Source organism: Phalacrocorax aristotelis, chromosome 1 (genome assembly GCF_949628215.1).
Source record: "Phalacrocorax aristotelis chromosome 1, bGulAri2.1, whole genome shotgun sequence".
Classification (NCBI taxonomy): Eukaryota; Metazoa; Chordata; class Aves; order Suliformes; family Phalacrocoracidae; genus Phalacrocorax; species Phalacrocorax aristotelis.
The window spans coordinates 49,094,975-49,115,155 of record NC_134276.1 but is presented as its reverse complement, the minus strand read 5'-3'; the positions used below and the strand labels follow the sequence as shown (position 1 = coordinate 49,115,155).

The 20,181-nt window shown below is 41.2% G+C and overlaps 1 long non-coding RNA gene across 1 annotated transcript; it reads right to left on the bottom strand.

Annotated features, from left to right (window-relative positions):
• Positions 1-1,769: 1,769 nt before the first annotated feature.
• LOC142052090 (uncharacterized) lies at positions 1,770-9,016 on the bottom strand. The gene is made up of 3 exons (XR_012658708.1): positions 8,946-9,016; positions 8,402-8,489; positions 1,770-7,402 (listed from the first exon to the last, which is right to left on the bottom strand). It is a non-coding gene; the product is annotated as an uncharacterized LOC142052090 (long non-coding RNA).
• Positions 9,017-20,181: the final 11,165 nt, after the last annotated feature.

The window sequence follows — 20,181 nt, the reverse complement described above, 5'->3', positions numbered from 1 at the left end:
CAGGTCATTACTGCCAATGAGCTGGCATATCACAATGGTGTGCTCCATACAAACTTCTGCTGCAAGAGTTATGTGCACTTGACTTCATCTGGATCTTTGGATAACTGATTGTTGTCCAGGTCATCATAAATCACCTCCAGCATGGCTAATTCCTTCAGGTACTGGATACCTCCTCTCCATGGTGGTCCACTTGCCTGGGTGACATATAAGATCTTCCTTAAAAGGATACCTTTCCTTCACACCTCTCAGGAGTTGTCTCCAGAGGCTGATGACTTATGCCCCTTTTTCCAACTGCCTTGTCAGTGTCCCCTTCCCTAGAAAGGTATCCCAGTTTTTTGGCTTCCTTACCCTCTAATTCCAGGCTACTGGCCCCATTATCCCAGCATCAGAGCAGCCAGGTGGCAATGTGCTTGTCTGGATGATGGCTGAAATCTTTTCATATGTCTCGCAGCTTACTCAGGGATAGAGGTTGGGTAGTTGCTGTCTCATTTATAAGTTCTTCCTCTCCCTCCAAAAGAGGAGGAACCCTCCTGTTGAGTTCTTCCTCAGGGGGAAGCAGGGAATTCTTCCTTTCCTCCTCCTGTTCTCATGATGGCCCTACTTTAGAGTAGTCTGCCCCCTCACTGCCGGGACAGTATGCTTCTTCCTCCTACTTCCTTTTAGGACGAGCTTCCTCATCACTTTCTAAATGAGCTGACTGCAGTTTCCAATATATCTTCTTGTGTATAGGGACAACTGATACCGGCATGGGTTAGTTCCCTGGTTTAGCTGCAGTGCCTGTCACAGGGGTTGGAGTAGCCAGAGTACCTGTCAGTTTGTTTTCCCTCTCTTCTCCCCGACGTTGCAGCATAATGCAAAGCAGTGTTTGCTAGATACTAGCTAGGGCCCAGCACAGTGCAATAAGTTGTGCTTATTTGGAATAATCATAGCATTTTTTTTGCAAGCATTCTATCACTTCATCAGGATCCTGTAGATGTTCAGGAGAGAAGTTCCAGAGCATTGGAGGTGATAAATTCTTCAAGTACCTGCCTGTATTCTCCCACATGCTGTGCCACCCATGACTGTCCAGCCTTGGGCATATCTCTGGGTAATCATAGCAATAGGAGCATATCGGTTTGAACATCCCAAGGCTATCAAAAATTCTCAGCAGCTGGTGTAACTAGCCTGAAGAAGAAAGGAGAGGTGAAAGAACAGGGGAAAGTATCCCCATCTTCCCTATAGATTGATTCTCTGAGGAGAAAAGGTGAAGAGTGTGATTATTTATAATTTCCAAGAGATGGCGCCCAAAGTACGAAGATGACAGCAATACCAAATGCCAAATGAGGTTTTCTAATAGTAATATTATCATAAGTTGATATTACACAGTACAGTACAATGATAATCCTGATCCATCTCCCCAAGGTGATAAGCAGCACCACAGCAAATGCATACTGCAAGTGAGGGATTACATAATACAACCATGCGAACAAATAAAACAGTATTGTGACCAGCCACTATTGAACTAATATAATGTATGCTTATAACAAATTTATTTTAACATGCTCTGGTCATATCTGTCATTATCTCAACACTTCATGTCCCACATTGGGAACCAAAAAGGACTGTTGTGGTTTAACCCCAGCGGGCAACTGAGCACCACACAGCCACTCACTCACCCACTTGCAGTGGTATGGGGGAAAGAATCGGAAGGTTCTTTCGGAATCGGAAGGAAGGGAAAGTAAGAAAATTCATGGATTCAGATAAGAACAGTTTAGGAAATGAAAATAATAATAACAACAACAGCTTGTAGTGAAAAAGAGAAAACAACAATAAAGAGAGAGAGGAACAAAACCCAGAAAAAATAAGCAATGCAACTGCTCACCACACACTGACCAATGCCCAGCCAGGCCCCGAGCGGTGATTGCTGCACCCCAGCCAACTACCCCCAGTTTACATACTGAGCATGTTATCATATGGTATGGAATATCCGTTTGGCCGGTTTGGGTCAGCTGTCCTGGCTACGCTCCCTCCCAGCTTCTTGTGCACCTGGCAGAGCATGGGAAGCTGAAAAGTCCTTGATTTAGTATAACCACTGCTTAGCAACAACTAAAACATCAGTGTGTTATCAACATTATTCTCATCCTAAACCCAAAATACAGCACTAAGGCAGCTGTTAACTCTATCCCAGCCAAAATCAGGACACAAACGCAAAGAGGTTTTTACCTGAGTCACGGTAATGAGCATTTTTAAGTGGTGTTATGGAAAAAAAAAAAAGGATCTCAAACATACTGACTGATGTTTGTCCAACATTCTTATTTCTCTCCAGCTTCTGACCAACACCTTCAGTTTTTTACTGTTACTCTTCCCATTGATTTTCAGTCAGAATCTGAAATTTTAATCTTAAACATATTAAACAGTCTTATTAAAACTTTATCTTGTCTGGTAATAGCACAAAGAAAAGAAGTTTCAGATGTGAATGAAAATTATAAGCAAGTTTCCAGGTGAACCTCAGCTGCTTTAGAGTCATGGAAGTAGTTGCCAAAAGTTGTCTTTCTGAATGGATTAATCTGTAATAAATTTTTACCTGGTTCAAAGACCAATAAGTCAAGTGAGAACACCTCTTAAGTTTTAGTAATTTGTTTGAGAATGAACTTTTGCTGTAGTAACAAAGAGCAGGAGATACTGGCAGACAGCTATGTATGCTGTTTGCAGGACTGCAATTAATCACAGAGAGATGGTAATAGGAAGTATGCTACCAATTAAGATATACACAAAAAGAGGGTGGTTTCATCCCAAGCCAGCATTTGCTAGGATTTTTATTTATTTATTCATCCATTCATTGGCTGTGGGGAAACACTGAAAAGTAGTCTTCATGAATTTGTGTTCTCTTTTAGGCTGACAGGCATTTTTCTGTCTCTTCCTCTTCCTCTTTCATTTTCTCTTTCTCTTTCTCTTTCTCTTTCTCTTTCTCTTTCTCTTTCTCTTTCTCTTTCTCTTTCTCTTTCTCTTTCTCTTTCTCTTTCTTCCTCTTCCTCTTTCTCTGCAATCAAATAAAAAACATAGACTGCTGGGGTGTAATCCCAGGTAGCAATAACGTATGTTTAAAAAGCCATGTTCCGTTAAAACTTGTTGTATGGGATATTTGTGCTTTAAAGAGAATTTTGGGGGGGGGGGAAGTAGCCAGAAGCCATGATGCTGTTTTACAATCAGTTATTTTAAGACATGTATGAAGAAAAACAACTATGGTCAGGAAAAAAAGCCCCTCTCAGTTACTTTAGTCACCAAATGAGGAACAAAGATCTCAGTCTTCAGTCCTGAGGGTAATGAGGGCAAGCAGAGAGAAAACAGCAGAAATGTATCGGTGGATGTCTTGGGACAGATGATGAGCTAGTTCAGAACTTATGGGTCAGGATTAGAGAGCAGACCAATGCTGGCAATGTTGCAGTGGGTGTCTGTTATAGATTGTCTGATCTGGAAGAAGTGAATGATGTTTTCTTCAGAAAACTAGAATAAGCTTCATATATGTAGTTTCTCATGGGGAACTTGAACCACTTGATATCAGCTTTCAGGAATTCGAGGCCCCTGGGACCCAGGGGAAAATTTGGAGTAAGGATGACTGACCCTCAGTGGCCATGGTTCAAGCTAGCAAACACTTAAACAAGCTGAACATACACAAGTCCATGGGACCTGATGGGATGTACCCACAAGTGCTGAGAGACCTGTCAGATGTCATTGCAAGGCCACTGATTAAGTTTTAAAGACTGTAATGACTGGGGCAGGTTTCTGAGGACTGGAAGAAAGCAAATGTTACTCTAATATTCAAAAAGGAAGACCCACGAAACTACCCACCGGTCAGCTTCAGCTCAGTCCCTGGGAAAGTGATGGAGGAAATCTTTCTGGAAGCCATTCCATATACAAGGAGGACAAGAAGGTGATTAGCAGAAGTCAATGAAGGGGAAATCATGCCTGACTAAACTGATAGCTTTCTATGAAAAAATGTCTGGCTCGGTGGATGAGGGGAGAACTGTGAATGTTATCTTGAATTTTGTACATTTATATTGACAAACTGAAGAAATACAGACTAGATAAGTGGACAAGTGAGGTGAAGCAAGTTCAGCAATGGACCACAAAGATGATTATGGGATTGAAGCAACTGTCATATGGGGAAACACTGAGGAAGCTGGGACCATTCACCTGGAAAAGAGAAGGTTTGGGGGGAACTTATTATTATATATAAATACCTAATGAGAGAGACTAAAGAAGATGGAAGAGAGAAGGTGGACTAAAGAAGCAGTATCCAGTGACGGGACAAGAGGTAATGGGCACAAATTCTCTTTAAATATGAGAAAAAGCTCTCTTTACTCTGGTGATGGTGAAATGTTAGAAATGGTTACTTAGAGAGGTTGTGAAGTACTCATCCTTGGAGATAGTCAGAAGCTGAGTGAACTTGATGCTCAACAACCTGCTCTAGTTGATCTTGGTCTGAGCAGGTGTGATAGACTAGATGACCACCAGTGATTCTGTGATTCTGAGAAAGCTACCATGTCCTTAACAGGTAGAAGGCTAAGCAAAAATTCTGTGGAAAAAAAAAATAAAATTACATTATCCTTCAGACGAGATTACTTTCAAGACTGAAATCACTCTACACAGAAAGGAACCAATATTAATGTGAAAATAGTTCAACTGGAGAAAGTTGATGACTTAAAAATTAGTTTAGTGGTCCATGCCAGGTTTATTCAAATTACTATCCTTCAATTTAAATAAAAGTACTACTTTACACAGGAGAAAAGGAAACCACCATTTTCCTTGAGGCTTTTAGAAGGTATATTTAGAATGCTGGAGAAAGCATAAGGTTTGAAGACTGTGAAATACCAATGCCAGCTGTGATCCAGTCTGCTTAACTTAGAAATATCAGTCATGCCAAAATTTTTATGTCAGTGAAGTAGCTTGATAAAATTCCCAGTGGAATCAATGCAGGGAGACAGACACCTTTGAAGGTCTGTAAAGTAAGCTTCAGTTGTATAGTGAAAGTTATTTCTGTATTTGGAAGAGACATGAGACAGTTTTTTCCTGAGTGGAAGAAAAAATGTCAGCCATGAAATGCACTGTTCAGATGTTCATTTTTAAGTCAAACCCAACTTTAGCCATGGGTAGATAATTTCAGTTTGCCAGAGCTCTCTTCATACAGTCTGCCTCTGGTATATTCCTTCATGTGAAAACGTGAAGTTGCATCTGGCTTCCTTCTTTTATTTTGCCTTGCAAGGAATGCTAGTATTCCAGATTTATCCCTGATTCACTTCCAAATTTTGGGAAACTCAAGAACAGCTTTGAAATGTATTTTTTTTTAATATAAATAACTTCTTTCGTTTCTAAATTTTACAATAACAAATACTGTTTTTTGACTACATGATCATTTGTCCAAAGAATGACACAGGATAAGATTTCCAGTGTCCTGGAAATGAGTTCATGAGTACCTCATTTCTCTATCACTAAAAAAATAGGAATAGGACCATGTAGAATAGATTTTGTTTTCAATTGTGAAACCTGTTTTTGTGTGTGTTATCAAAAAAGTATTAAAATCAAGAACTAGGAAGTATTTAACATCTCAATTACCTTAAAAAGAGATCAAAGTATTCAATATAGCTGGGCAATCTGACTAAAGGACTAGTTTCTACATACAGTATGTGTATATGTTACATTACTGTCTTATAGCACACACATGTGGGAAAAGAAACAGAGTTTGAGAAAGAAAAGCAGAAAACCCTATATAGAAAAATAGTATTCGTGAAATGTAGAAGCACATACAGAAGGTTAAGAGGAAAGATATACAAAGTGCCTGATCAAGGTGAAAAGCAATTCCAGAGGAGCAGAAAAGCTCTTGGTTTAAGAAAAATACCTCTTGGCCAGTGGGATTTCAATTTCCTTGACAATTCAACCAAGGATATCCATTTTACAATCACTAATGCAGTGTTTAGGCACTTCAAGGTAGAATAAGACTACTTCTTGACTGTTCAATGCACAATGGGATCAGTGGCAAATGGAGAAATATTTGTAGGAAAAGGAAACAGTGTAACAAAATGCTAGGAGATGGTGAACATTTAAGAAATACTCTGGAGAATATGGTGCATATAAAAAGCCAGAGTGTGCTAAGCACACTGGACTCCATAGAGCAGGCTAAAGAAAATGCAACTTTACTCTTAAATTGCTAAATTAGAACCCATTACTATCAAAATCAAACTTAGAAAATTTTATTACCTAAGAAACAGTTGAAAGAGGTTGTAATAAATGTTTGCAATAAAAATCTATCCTGGCTGGAATGCTGAATGTATACAGATTTCAAAAGACTGGAATAGAAGAGCAGACAAAGATGTTAAAACATATAAATGGTTGTGGTTTGATGTTTTCTTTTCCCATGAACACATTCAGTGCATACTCTTCCAGATGTGCTGAAAACAGAATATTTGGTTCTAAACACACTAATATATTTTTATTTCTTTCTTAAAGGAAGAACAGTGTTGAAACTCTTAGGTCATGTTATTAAAGTTCAAGGAGGATCCAGGAACAAGGATCACAGAGGAAAAAGAGCAATAATCTAACTAAACTGAGAAGTCATTTCCCTCTCCCCTCTCTCAGCTGTCTCAGGAGACCCCCAGCCTCATGGGCTGGGCTGGACACCTATCACCATGAGTCAGCAGGAGCAGCTCTCCAGATCGCCTTGCAGACAGAGGGGTATTACCCTCTAGTGTTACGGGGCTAATGATGGTATACAAGGCAGGAGCATTTTGGGGTTTCACAAGACTCAGTATGGAATGTTAGGGGAGGAAACAAAGGCAGGAAAGGGAAGAAACAAGGTGGTTTGGAGAGAAATAAACATAGGAAAATAGAGGAATAAGGGGATAAAAGAGGTCAGTCACATAAACAGATCATAGTCAGTGCACTCATGTGGCCATGTCCTGCACCATTTAGTCACAGTGTCCTGTGTCTGCATTGAACTCCACTTCTATTTTCTAACTGCTCTGCAGAGCCTGTGAGATCTGGTGGGGTCAGCTGAGAAATCTGTGTGCATATGAATGTGTGTACGTGCATGTGCAAGCATGTGTGTCTGTGCATGAGGTAACTGAAAACCAAGGCATCCAGGGGCCAGCTACTGGGTAGGCTAAGGCCAGTTACTGGCTTTCATCTTGCTCAGACAGAGAGGGGAAGATAATGAGGCCGTTGGTGTCATTCATGTTCGTGTAAGTGCCATCTTTTCTGTCTGTATTGATCCTTGTGCCCAGGTGTGTGTATATGTATATATGTATTCTATATGTGTGTTCACATCTGTGCCTATTGGGAAGGCGTACTTAGCTTCACTTGTAGCTGGACCTGGGAAGAGGGAGCTGCAGCAGCCTTGCCTCCATCAGGCTGCTGATCTCAGTAACTCCTAACAAAAAAACCCAAAAACAACAGATAAATATCATAAACATAAACAGATTTTTCTGATTATTCTCAGTACTAGTGACATTTTTCTAGAGCTGCTAAAGAACCAGAATCATTTAATACCCATTCACTTTCAGAATAAAATTTCTATAAATGTTGATTTCAATAAAATCTATGTAAAGTTACTGAAGCCAGTGGAATTATGAAATGACACCAAGGTTCAGTCCAACTTCCAAGTACCCATTACTGACTGTGGCACAAGAGAGGATTGGAAAAAGCCAAAGATGCCTAAGTTTTGATTGCATTTGAAGGGCCAGATTTTGTTGGTTTTGCTCCAAAAGACTGACTACACTTCACATAGAAATCCCTGTGTTGGGTTGTGGGGATTTTTTTAGAGGGGTGCATGTATAGTTATTTTCTTAAGAGAAGAAACTCTTCAAGACAAAATCTAACTTAAAGAAGAATATCTTCTGGACAGAGAAGATCTAGTATGTTAGATATTTTGTATTTGCCCTGAATTTACCTTCTGCATGAGTGAAAATGAACTAAAATATGTCGACTTTTTATGTAGCACCATAATAACAAAGAAAAGGGAGAGGGAGAAGACGAGGAAAAGGAAAAGGAAAAAAGGAAGACATGGGCTTGTAGGAACGATCAGGGTTAATTGGAAGCTCCCTCTCTGAGATAAACTGGTAAGTTAACAGGAACATTTAAGAAGACATAATTCCATTGCAAGCTAAGCTGTTTATGAAAGGGTTTTTTGCGGGGCTTCTAAATTAAATTTTAATTTTTCAGTCCTTAGATTCACTCTTTTCAAGGTCCCCATAAATCTTCATTTCCATCTTTTTTATTCTTTAAACATTCTTCCCTTCCTTTCTTTTTCTTCTTGGGTTGTTATACGTTCCTTTCCTCTATCATACATACTCAGTCTTTCATGACCCTGGTCTTCCTACCTTAAGAGTTTGATTTAGCTTTGCCCTCTTCATCCTGTGTTATAGTTTACCTAGTCTCTTCCCCACTGTGTTGAAGAATTCTCCCAGCATGAGCGGATTGTGCCTCAGATGAGCGCTTCCAATACCTCTGGTTGTTATCTGTAAGACATACTGAACCTGACTGCATAGTAACGACTCAGGAATGATCTTAGCCATTTTACAGCAGTGATATAACTACATAATTTAAATGGTAAAATGTTAAAAAGTAGTAATTTTTAGGCTTCAAGGCTTATGAGAAAACAAAAGCTTACTTTTATATGTACTAAGAAAGCCAGTTAGCCTGATTTAATCAACAGCTTAAAAATCAAAATCTATTTAGTAGTTCTTTGTTCTGGAGCATAGAATTACAAAATAACGAGGCATAATTTAAGGAGTTCAGAAATACAGTAGAATGCATGTTCAACATAGCTTAATTAGAAGGATTTCATGTTTATTTGATTTTTACACGTCATTTTTACATACCAGTAAACTAATGAGGTCTAAACAGGTCAATGCTAATAATTTGACTAAGAAATCTTTGGAATTACTACAGCAACAGAATGGTGTAATTCTTACCAGACTGAGTTCAGTGACGCTGTCTCAGTACTAAAGTGGTACAGGGTTACAATGATTCTGCATCTGTGTATTTGTGTAAATTTAAGGAATAGTGACAGTTCCATGGTTTCTACACCTGATTCATTAATGGTTGGCTATATTATCATGCCTATCTTCTTTCTGCTACTCAAAGTCTTTAAAATGCGGGGTATTTATTACAAAAATTATCATTCAAGCCTAGTTATAGAAACAGTACAAAAATGTCTATTTTGAAGCACAGTGTGCCATCTAGTGGAAATACGTTGCAAGCAGCACAGCAGTTAGCAGAAGTAGAAAAGGTGGTGAAAAACACTAATCATCGCCTCTCCTAGGCTGAGCAGTGTTAGCCCACTATCTATTCGTGCTTTGATTAATGAACACCTGACATATTTGTGAATCTTCATTTCCAGCTAACTCTAGCCAAATATTTGAGATGGTATTTGAGGACTTGTTATAAATTTTTCAGATGAACAGGAATTGAGCAGAACTATTTTGAAAGCTGTGCATGAAATATTAGGGTCTCTTTAATGAAAGCTAACTTTCAACAGCAGAAGCCCAAGAGCTTAATTAACTGCAGAGTAACTCACCTACCACAAATTACCCCTGTGGCTTCAGGGTTTTTCCATTCTTCATACTGGGACATACAAGAAAATACTGGCAGTACTCCCTGTTCTTGCACTGATGTACAACCGCAAATTTGGAAAGAGTAATTCCATAGAATCATAGCACCACAGAATCACAGGATGGCTGAGGTTGGAAGGGACTTCTGGAGGTCATCTGGCCCACTTTCTCTACTGAAGTAGGGCCATCTTGAGCCAGTTGCCCAGGACCACGTCCAGATGACTTTTGAAGATCTCCATGGATGCAGACTACCCAACCTGTCTTGGCAACCTGTGCTGGTGATTGATCACCCTCCCAGTAAAAAGTGTTTCCTGATGTTGAGATGGAACCTCCTGTATTTCAGTTTGCACCCACTGCCTCTTGTCCTGCCACTGGGAACCACTGAGAAGGGCCTGGTTCTGTCTTCTTTTGACCATCCCTTCAGGCATTTATATATGTTGAGAAGATCCCCCCTGAGCCTTCTCCTCAGTAGGCTAAATAGTCCCAGGTCTTTCAGCCTTTCCTCATGAAATAGATACTCCATTGTCTTTGTGGCCCTTCACTGTACTCTTTCCACTAGGTCCATACCTCTCTTGTACCGGGGAGGCCAGAACTGGACACAGTACTCCAGGTGTGGCCTTACTAGTGTTGAGTGGAGGGGAAGGATCACCTCCCACAACCTGCTGGCAGTCGTTTGCCTAATGCAGCCCTGAATACCACTAGCAACCTTTGTTGCAGGGGTACACTGCTTGTTCTTTTTTGACTTGATGTCCAACAGGTCTCCCTCATCCTTTTCTGCAAATCTGCTTTCCAGCTGAATGGCCCCAGTATATGCTGGTGCATTCATTTCCAAGAGGAAAAATATATCAGCTTTGTTACTATATATTCTGATGTTATCATGTATTCTGCTACATCTTTAAAGGAATTATTAATTTATGTTTGCTTTTTCTTCCCACAAATCTGTGCCAGACAGTGGTTTCATCACCCTTCAAATGCACACATCATCGTGAACATCACTTCATAGATTAAGCACATAATAAATTCAGTTTGGAGAACATATCTGTTAACTAAGTGGGCATTCTCTGATTTTGGTGGAACAACTAAGTTGTGACCTTCTCCTTTAGTAGATATTTTTATTTCATCTTCAGAAAGCTTTCTGCTGACACAACTACACCAGCCATCCTCATGCTGCTGAGTTAATAACTGAGCATTAAAGCATATCCAGGTGTGATAACATGCAGCTGCCTGTCTTACCAGCACCTAAGAGGAAGGGAGAAGGAGAGATAGTTGTATTCAACATTTCTGCAGAAACTCAGCAATAATTATTTCACCTGTCATTACAGCAGAAAATACTGGTTTGAGAGCCTCATATTATTGTTCGGCTTAGTCAGTTCACAACAATATAATACCATACTCTTCCTAAAAGAGAAGTCCTGCTTTTGTTCCCAAAAGACACACAGGGGCAGGGCTGAATTATCTCTCTTCAAATCAGTATTTTTAAATGGACTGAAACTAATTGTGAAACTGCACCCCAAAGGCAAGCTGGCTGATAAGCAGTACCATTCATCTCACATGCTTCTAGTCCTGGCTCACAGCTCCCACTGCATTGTGAATTCAGTGACCTCAGGTTTCCCACGCCTCTTGTGTGCTCACTGAAGAAGGAACCCTCTTCTGAAGCTGCAAAATCTCACTTTGGTTCCCAGCTCCTGTTAAGATTAAAGATTATCCAAGATCTATGCAAAATATTCAAATGAGGTGTGGGGGTACTCCTGCCCTCCCTCCCCCCCCCTGCATTTTTAATACTCCTGTCCATACACTAATCACTGGGTCACCTCAAACTACTAAATCTAATGAAATTCACCTGGAGGAAGAAAGAATTTGCCAGAAGAATCTCAGAGCCATTTGGTGTCACTTTGAGAACTCTTCAAGAACAGCTGGGGAGCAGAAGAACATAAGAGGAAGAATATAGGATGCAGCTCTATAAAATGGAGGGGGAGAGAGAGAGAGAGAGAGAGGGAGAAACCTCCCATATCTTGTAGTCTAATCTCAGTTCCCAAAAGTGTACTGGAAAAAAATAATCAACTGATCTATTTCTAGTCTTCAGAAAATGAAAGACAGTTTTAAGAACAAATCACTTCAGACCAATGAAATTGGAAAAAAAGAGAAAACACAACTAAAAACACCACCAAACAGGTCCTATGAGTAGAAAGAAGCATAAGTCACTGTCTCTTTCTAACTTTTAGCATTGACTCAGATGACCTTACAATAACATTTAGGACACATGGAACAAAGCAAAGAGGAAATGATAGAGTGTGCGTAAAACTTGCTGGAATACTGTACAGGATGACTAAATCAGAGGATAACCATCAAAATGACAGGCAGTTTTGAGCAGGGTTCTTCAGTCTGTCTTTGACAGTTTCTAATCTTAACATAATCAATAAATGTCAAGTTGCAGCAAAAAGGCAGACAAGTGCTGAGTTGAATAAACATGACTGTTGCTTTTAAGACTGAAAGCTATAAAAAAAAGGGGGTAAAAGATTTCTGCTTTGCTCATAGTCCAGAGAGCATGTAACAAGAACATGCAGAAATACAGGAAACATGACCTACAAAGAATGTTTGTAGGTATGAGGACAGTTTAGTCTGTAGAAGACTAAGGGCATAGTCTTTGTATGAATAAGTGTTGCTGTTCCAAAGAAGAAGGGAATAATTTTTTCTTAGTGTCCACAGGGATAAGAAAAACATTTCCATTATGGGAGGTTCTTAAAGACAGATTTGTCAAATATTTGGTACAAATGGGTTGGACATAGTTAATTTGACAGTAAAGGAATCACTTACATGACTCTTAAGGTTAATTCCAGCTATAATTTCTATGACTGTAGATGACAGACACATTGGCCAAACTGTTAAGAGTATTTCCTGTGTTCAGAACTAAAATTCTCAGAAGTTTCTGGTAAAAATAAAAGCCATTTCTGTGCCTGGATTAGTTTGAAATTTAAGGAGGAATCAATGCTTTCTGTACTATCTTTATTTCTTTTTTCAGAGGAAATACTGGAACACCAGGGCACCCCAGCCCTGGGGCACCAGTTGTTTCCCTGGGGACGGGGATAGGGACCAGGCTGGAATGTGGGCCTGCAAATGGGCCCCGCTTAGCAGAGCCTGTGGCCGTGCAAGGTAGGCCTGTGAAGCTGGAGACTGGTCCTGCTGTGGCATGGCTGGGGCAGGGGCTGACAGCCCCGGGGAGCTGAAATGTGGTCCTGGTCTGTGAGCAGGGTGGGGGAAGCTCCAGGGGAAGCTGGACAGGAACGTTCAGGCCTGTTTGTGCCTGCAGGGTGTGAAAATGACCTTGAAAAGGTTAGATATTACATTCCTAATGACGTGCTGACCTAGGAATCTTGACTGTCAGGTATTCTCAAGGGAATGTTATAAATATTCTCTCATTATTAAAGATGAAAAAAAAATGAAAAAGAAACAGGTTTTATGAAGCAAAAGTACAAAAAGAACACCCAACCCCAGAAAAAACTAAATTATGTCCTTCCTACAAAAAAAGGGTTGGTTTAATTAAGAAGCCTTCTTCCAATTTTAACCCTCTCTAACTCAAGACCATCCAAAAGCTTCATGTACAGTCCAGGTGATAGTTACAGCAGGCCTACCATGTGCTGCATCATTCAAGGACACGCCTTATTAGCAAAAAATGACTTTCTATTGCTTCACCTCATGTAAAATGTTGAAAGATATTCCTAGATCAGCCCTTTCATTCTCATTAAAAGTACCGATTTTCACTTTTTACCAACGTCAATTGAGTAGAAGGACCTTCCACTTACTTTTACAGTGAAGAACAACTATCCCTTATGCTTCTCCCTGTGAAAACATTATATAGTTCTGCTTTCTGTGTACAAGTAATTTGTGTGTGCATGCCTTATAGTCGACTTTGGTATTAAATGCCTATTAAAATTAGATCTGTGCATGAATTCCGCACAGCTTGTTTTGTTGGTTTGTCTCCAATTTAAGGCTCGACCCTAGCTGAGGTTCAATGATTGCCGTACTTGCTGTGTCTATAAAATCACCACCTCAAGGATGTGCACAACTATAGTGGGTCCTCGTGCACCCCTCCAGGGAAACCGGTGTGCTCAAGAACCTTTCTGAACTGCCTGTACACCAATGCATGCAACATGGGGAATGAACAGGAGCAACTAGAGATCTGTGTCCTGTCGCAGGGACACAATCTCATTACAGTTACAGAGACATGGTGGGATAGCTTGCATGGCTAGAATGTTGTCATGGATGGCTACAGGCTTTTTAGGAAAGACAGACCAGCAAGGCAAGGTGGGGGAGTGTCATGGTTTAGCCCCAGTCAGCAACCAAGCACCACGCAGCCGCTCGCTCACTCCCCCTTGGTGGGATGGGGGAGAGAATCAGAAGAGTAAAAGTGAGGCAGCTCATGGGTTGAGATAAAGACAGTTTAATAGGTAAAGCAAAAGCTGCGTGCGGAAGCGAAGCAAAACAAGGAATTCATTCACTACTTCCCATGGGCAGGCACGTGTTCAGCCATCTCCAGGAAAGCAGGGCTCCATCACACATAATGGTTACTTGGGAAGATGAATGCCATCACTCCAAACATCCCCCTTCCTTCTTCTTCCCCCAGCTTATACACTGAGCATGGCGTCATATGGTATGGAATATCCCATTGGTCAGTTTGGGTCAGCTGTCCCGGCTACACTCCCTCCCAGCTTCTTGTGCACCCGGCAGAGCACGGGGAGCCGAAAAAGTCCTTGACCAGTGTAAGCGCTACTTAGCAACAACTAAAACATCTCCACATTATCACCACTGTTTCCAGCAAAACTCCAAAACATAGTCCTATATTATCTACTACAAATAAATTAAACTCTATCCCAGCTGAAAGCAGGACTTTTTATGTGAGGGAGCAGCTGGAATGCATTGAGCTCTGCCTTGGAGTGGAGGAAGAAAAAGTCAAGAGCTTGTAGGTAAAAATTAAGGGACAGCCAAATATGGGTGACACTGTTGTGGGCATTTGCTACAGGCCACCTGATCAAGAAGAGAAAGTTGATGAAACCTTCTGCAGACAGCTGGAAGTAACCTCAAAATCACAGGCCCTGGTTCTCATGCGGGACTTGAACCACCCTGATATTTGCTGGAAAAGCAACACAGAGAGCCATGCACAATCCAGAAGGTTCCTTCAGAGCATCGAGGACAGCTTTTTGATGCAGGTGGTGGAGGAGCCAATGAGGCGAGATGTGCTGCTCAGCCTTATCCTAACAAACAAGGAAGGGCTGGTTGAGGATGTGACAGGTGGGGATAGTGTTGGATGCAGTGACCATGAGATGGTTGAGTTCAGGACCCTGTGTGGTAGCAGCAGGGCAACAAGTTGGATTACAACCCCGGACTTCAAGAGGGCCACCTTTGGCCTCTTCATAGACCTGCCAGGAGGAATCCCACAAGTTAGAGCTAGTCAGTATTCAAGGCCAAATTCCTCTAATATTGGTGCATCCCCAGGAGCAAGAAGCTAGGTAGAGGAGCCAGGAAACCCACATGGATGAGCGAAGGCCTTCAAAAAAAACACAAATGGAAGAGGGAGGTTCACAGAATGTGGAAAAAGGGACTGGTCACTTGGGAGGAATATAGGAATTGTCAGGGTCAGGTTATGCAGCGATGCGACGAGGAAGACCAAGGCCCACGTGGAACTAAATGTGGGGAGGGATGTCAAGGATAACAAGAAGGGCTTCTTCCTAAACATCAGCAGTAGAAGGAAGACAGGGGAAGCCTGGGCCCACTGCTGATCAAGGTGGGTGCCCTGGTGACGCAGGATGCAGAGATGACAGAGTTACTGAATGCCTTCATTTCTTCAACTTCACTGCTAAGGCTGGCCCTCAGGCATCCCACCCCCCAGAGGTGAGAGAGGAAATCTGGAGAAATTAACACTTCCCTTTTGTTGAGGAGGATTGGGTTAGAGAGCTCACCTATGCAAACTGAATCCCCGCAAATCCATGGGCCCCAATGGGATGCACCCACGAGTGCTGAGGGAGCTGGCGGATGTTCTTGCTGAGTCACTCTCCATCATCTTTGAAAGGTTGTGGAGGACAGGAGAGGTGCCCAAGGACTAGAGGAAAGCACACATCACTCCAATCTTCAAAAAGGACAAGAAGGAGGACCTGGGGAACTATAGACCAGTCAGCATCACCTCCATCCCCCGGAAAGGTGATGGAGCAGTTCATCCTTGAGGTCATCTCCAGGCATGTAGAGGACAAGAAGGTTATCAGAAACAGTTAACATGGGTTCACCAAGGAAGATCATGCCTGACCAACCTGTTAGGCTTCTATGAAGGCATGACTGGCTGGGTCGACGAAGGGAGAGCAGTGGATGTTGTCTATCTTGACTTCAGTAAGGCATTCAATACTGTCTCCCATAACATCCTCAGAGACAAGCTAAGGAATTGAGGGTTAGATGGGTGGACAGTGTTGTGGGTTGAGAACTGGCTCAACAACAGGACTCAGAGGGTCGTGATCAACAGGGCAGAGTCTGGTTGGAGGCCCATAATTAACAGCGTTCCTCAGGGGTCTGTACTGGGTCCAGTCCTGTTCAATATATTCATCAATGACCTGGATGATGGGACAGAGTGTAACCTCAGCAAGTTTGCTGATGACACCAAGCTGGGAGGAGTGGCTGATATACCAGAAGGCGGCGCTGCCATCCAGCAAGACCTGGACAGGCTGGAGAGCTGGGCTGAGGGGAACCTCATGAAATTCAACAAAAGCAAGTGCAAGGTCCTGCACCTGGGGAGGAACAACCCCATGTACGAGTACAGGCTGGGGGCTGAACTACTGGAAAGCAGCTGTGCTGAGAAGGACCTGGGACTGCTGGTGGACAGCAAGGTGACCCTGAGCCAGCAATGTGCCCTTATGACCAAGAAGGCCGGTGGTATCCTGGGATGCATAAAAAGAAATGTGGCCAGCAGGCCGAGGGATGTTATCCTCCCCCTCTACTCTGTCTTTTTAAAAATCAAATCTGGAGTACTGTGTTCAGTTCTGGGATCCCCAGTTCAGGAAGGACAGGGAACTGCTTGAGCAAGTCCAGTGGAGAGCTACCAAGTTCATCACGGGACTGGAGCATCTCTCTTAGGAGGTAAGGCTGAGACCTGGGTTTGTTCAGCCTGGAGAAGACTGAGGGCGGATCTTATCAATACTTATGAATATCTGAAGGGCGGGTGTCAGGATGATGAGACTAGTCTCTTTTCAACAGTGCCCAATGACAGGACAAGGGGCAATGGACACAAATTGGAACACAGGAAGTTCCACCTCAATATGAGAAAAATCTTCTTTCCTGTGAGGGTGCCAGAGCAGTGGAACAGGCTGCCCAGGGAGGGTGTGAAGGCTCCATCCCTGGAGACTTTCAAAACCCACCTGGATGCATTCCTGTGCCCCCTGCTCTGGGTGTCCCTCCTCAAGCAGAGGGTTTGGACAAGATGATCTCCAGAGGTCCCTTCCAACCCCTACCATTCTGTGATTCTGTGATCACACCTGTGCAAAAACAGCACAGCATGTGGGTACAGCTTTGCATTCAGAAGCAGGTGACAGAGGTGTTCTGGCTGTTTTCTGATGCCATGGGTGTAACCACAGAATACCTGTGAAGTGGTATGTTCCCATACAAAGGACTGCCACACATAAAAGTTTGCTACTATAAATATAAATGTAAGAAGACTCTTGGCTGCTGTGCTTTTTTTTTAGAAGAATACACAGATACTCCAAATATAAACTTTGGGTCAAATCATGTGTCCTGTACTCTATTTCTGCTCAGCCAGTGATCCAGAATTAGACCCAAATGAATCACAGTGATCCAAGTCATATGGAAAAGGGTGTAAAAACTATCATAACATAAAATATTAAATAAACTATGACTGTTTGCATCAAACAAATGAAAGAATCACAAGAGTTCATTCTGGTTTATTGTTCTGCTGTCCTATTATCCCATTCTTCTACAGGGCTAGCTTCGCTGTACATAGGAGAAGAGTTCCTAGCTTCATTCAAACCTGTAGGAGTCACAAGTCTATGTAAACCTTGCCAAATGCTGTATCCCCTCAGGATAACTGTTTCTCTCCTTTTTTTAATTTATCTCTAAAGCCAGACTCATCAAAGAGAGGAGTCTTCCAGCATCTCTGAAGGTCAGTAGGTTGAGATTAATTTGCACAAGAGTGAGAAACAAATTCCAGAGAGAAGCATCATTATGAGCTCCAACAATTTCCTTTTTGCTTTCATCTCTCTGATGGCCCATCGGTTCCCTTGTTCGTACATTGGCTGCTAAAGCACATTTTTGTCTTCTAGCCCTCTGTCTTTCTAATTACAAACCTTTGTAATTGGAAAAAAGACTTTCACGTGCAGATAGGGTTTGTGCTGATAGAGCTAAGAATAAAATAGCAAACAAGATGAATTGCCACAAGCCATCACAACTAAGCATGGAAATAACTGGCCCTTGATGTATCTTACAGGGGATAGCATGGCTAAATCTGGCTAAAAATACAGTATTTGAGTGGCAGTCAAATGGATGAAGAGTTAAAAAAAGATTAACTCTAATTAATTTAAATTCTTTAAATATACCCTTCATTTAAAGACTGCTTTAGAAGCTTCCCAGTTATTAAATAATATGAAAAGGAGATGAAGCATAGGGAAATAAGAGAATTGTAGAACTGGCAGTATCATTATGTTATAGCTGAAGATTATATACTCACATTATCCTGATGGGCCCCAAATTGATGAGATAAGCACAGTTGTGAGTTTCTGAATGAAGTGACTGTAACCAGGGAAAAAAGTCAAAGTCCAAAGGTTATGTTGCTACAAGCAACCTGACATATTTTATCATTTACATTGATTACATTTGTTAGGGCACATATTCACATATACTTTTTATCAGGCATGTAAATCCTTTTATTCACTGGCTGTCTAAGGGTAGAAAGAGGAAAGAGAGGAGACGTCAAAGTACATAATGTTGTAGCTTTTGTAAAGAATTACAAGTTTAGGTAAAATTTTCATCTTTATCTTTGTTTTCCATTAAATCTTCCCCTCTTTTCCATCCCATATACACATTTCTTACCCTTGTATAAATTTTTACTAGCTGTTCACCAGTGGATGTATTTATTTAATGAACTAGAGATTAATTTCCCTATATGCCTTCTTTTTCTGACACCAAATCGCCTTCATATGAATTGCCTACAGGCTGCACACTTGTACTGCATTTATTATGGAATTTATGATGACATGATGACTTTTCCAGGTTCCAGCTGTAATGCATCTGGTGTTTATGGAGGTCAAAAGAGCCAGAAAACTGTGCTTTTGCTTTTTTTCTGCCAGTTCGTGGCTTTTTTTCAGCACAAAAGTTTCAACAGGTGTTATCCATTCTAAAAAAAATAAAGGAAAAAAAGAAATCTTTACAGATGTGACCTCTTAGGGAAGGAAACTTCCTGTAGAAACTATACCTTTTACAGTATTCTGCATTCTGCTCCTGTAAACCTTTTCTGGTGAAACAAACATTGTCACAGTACTTCATATATCTTGGTAGGCAGTCCCTGATGTGTCTGAAAAGATAGCTGCAAACTAAAAAAGAACATATGCTTCAGAGTACAGATATATTTTCAGGTGAAGGTGAACAGAAGCATGCACATCTGTCTTTTTATCATAGGTGGAATGTGATATTTAAACTTGAAATTACAGAGCTAGAAAAGAAGAAAAATCATTTCCAGGATGTAGGTCTGTTCACTTCCACTCAACTGGGTTTTTTTACAGCAGAAGAAAGATAGCTTCTTGACAGCTTCTCCTATTTTGTCTTGCAATCCAGTTGTTCTGAGCCAAGATGTCCAGTAGCCTTTGCCTGAATAAATAGGTAAGCAGAACCATGTTCATGAGCTGAGGAATGTGCACAGACAGAACTGCATTGTCTTCTCTGAACAGTTCTTTGTGGTGGGGTGTTCGTTAAAACATCACATCACTATGTCTCACAGATTGTGTTGAAAGACAAGTTTACAAATAGTATTGTGATTTGCTTGTCAAAGTTATGTAAAAAGAAGAATTTGAACAGTCTGGTCATTAAAAACAAATTAGTATGCAGTGTAAAATACATTACATATTTCCACTGATAGAAGAAAGATGAGCTGCTTCTACTTCTCAACCAATGTTTTCTGTTTACAAATCTTGTTTAAACTACAGTACCTAGCACCACTTTTAATATATTAGGTAAAGAACAAGCCCTTTACAAATTCACTGCAGCTGCAGTAGAAGAGCTACTTTAGGATATAGTTCTGCCAACCTGACAAAATTAAAGATAATTTCTCTTCTGTGTGCACTGGACTAAAAGAATTATTTTCAAGCTCTCTGATTAAGTCTCACTAAATCCAAACTAAGTTTCCAAAGAAAGCATTCCCTGGGTTCCTGGTTGGTCTGTCCCAGGACTGGGACCACTGAAATGTGCTTCTCCTTGCTCTGGTTCACACCTGCCACCTAGATCTAGCAATTCCAACATCTGCGATTTAGAAGCAGTAAAAATGCCAGTTTTCATATTCCCTACTATGGAATAAAGAAACTGTAAGACTCTGGGGTTTAAATGAAGTTCAGCTTTT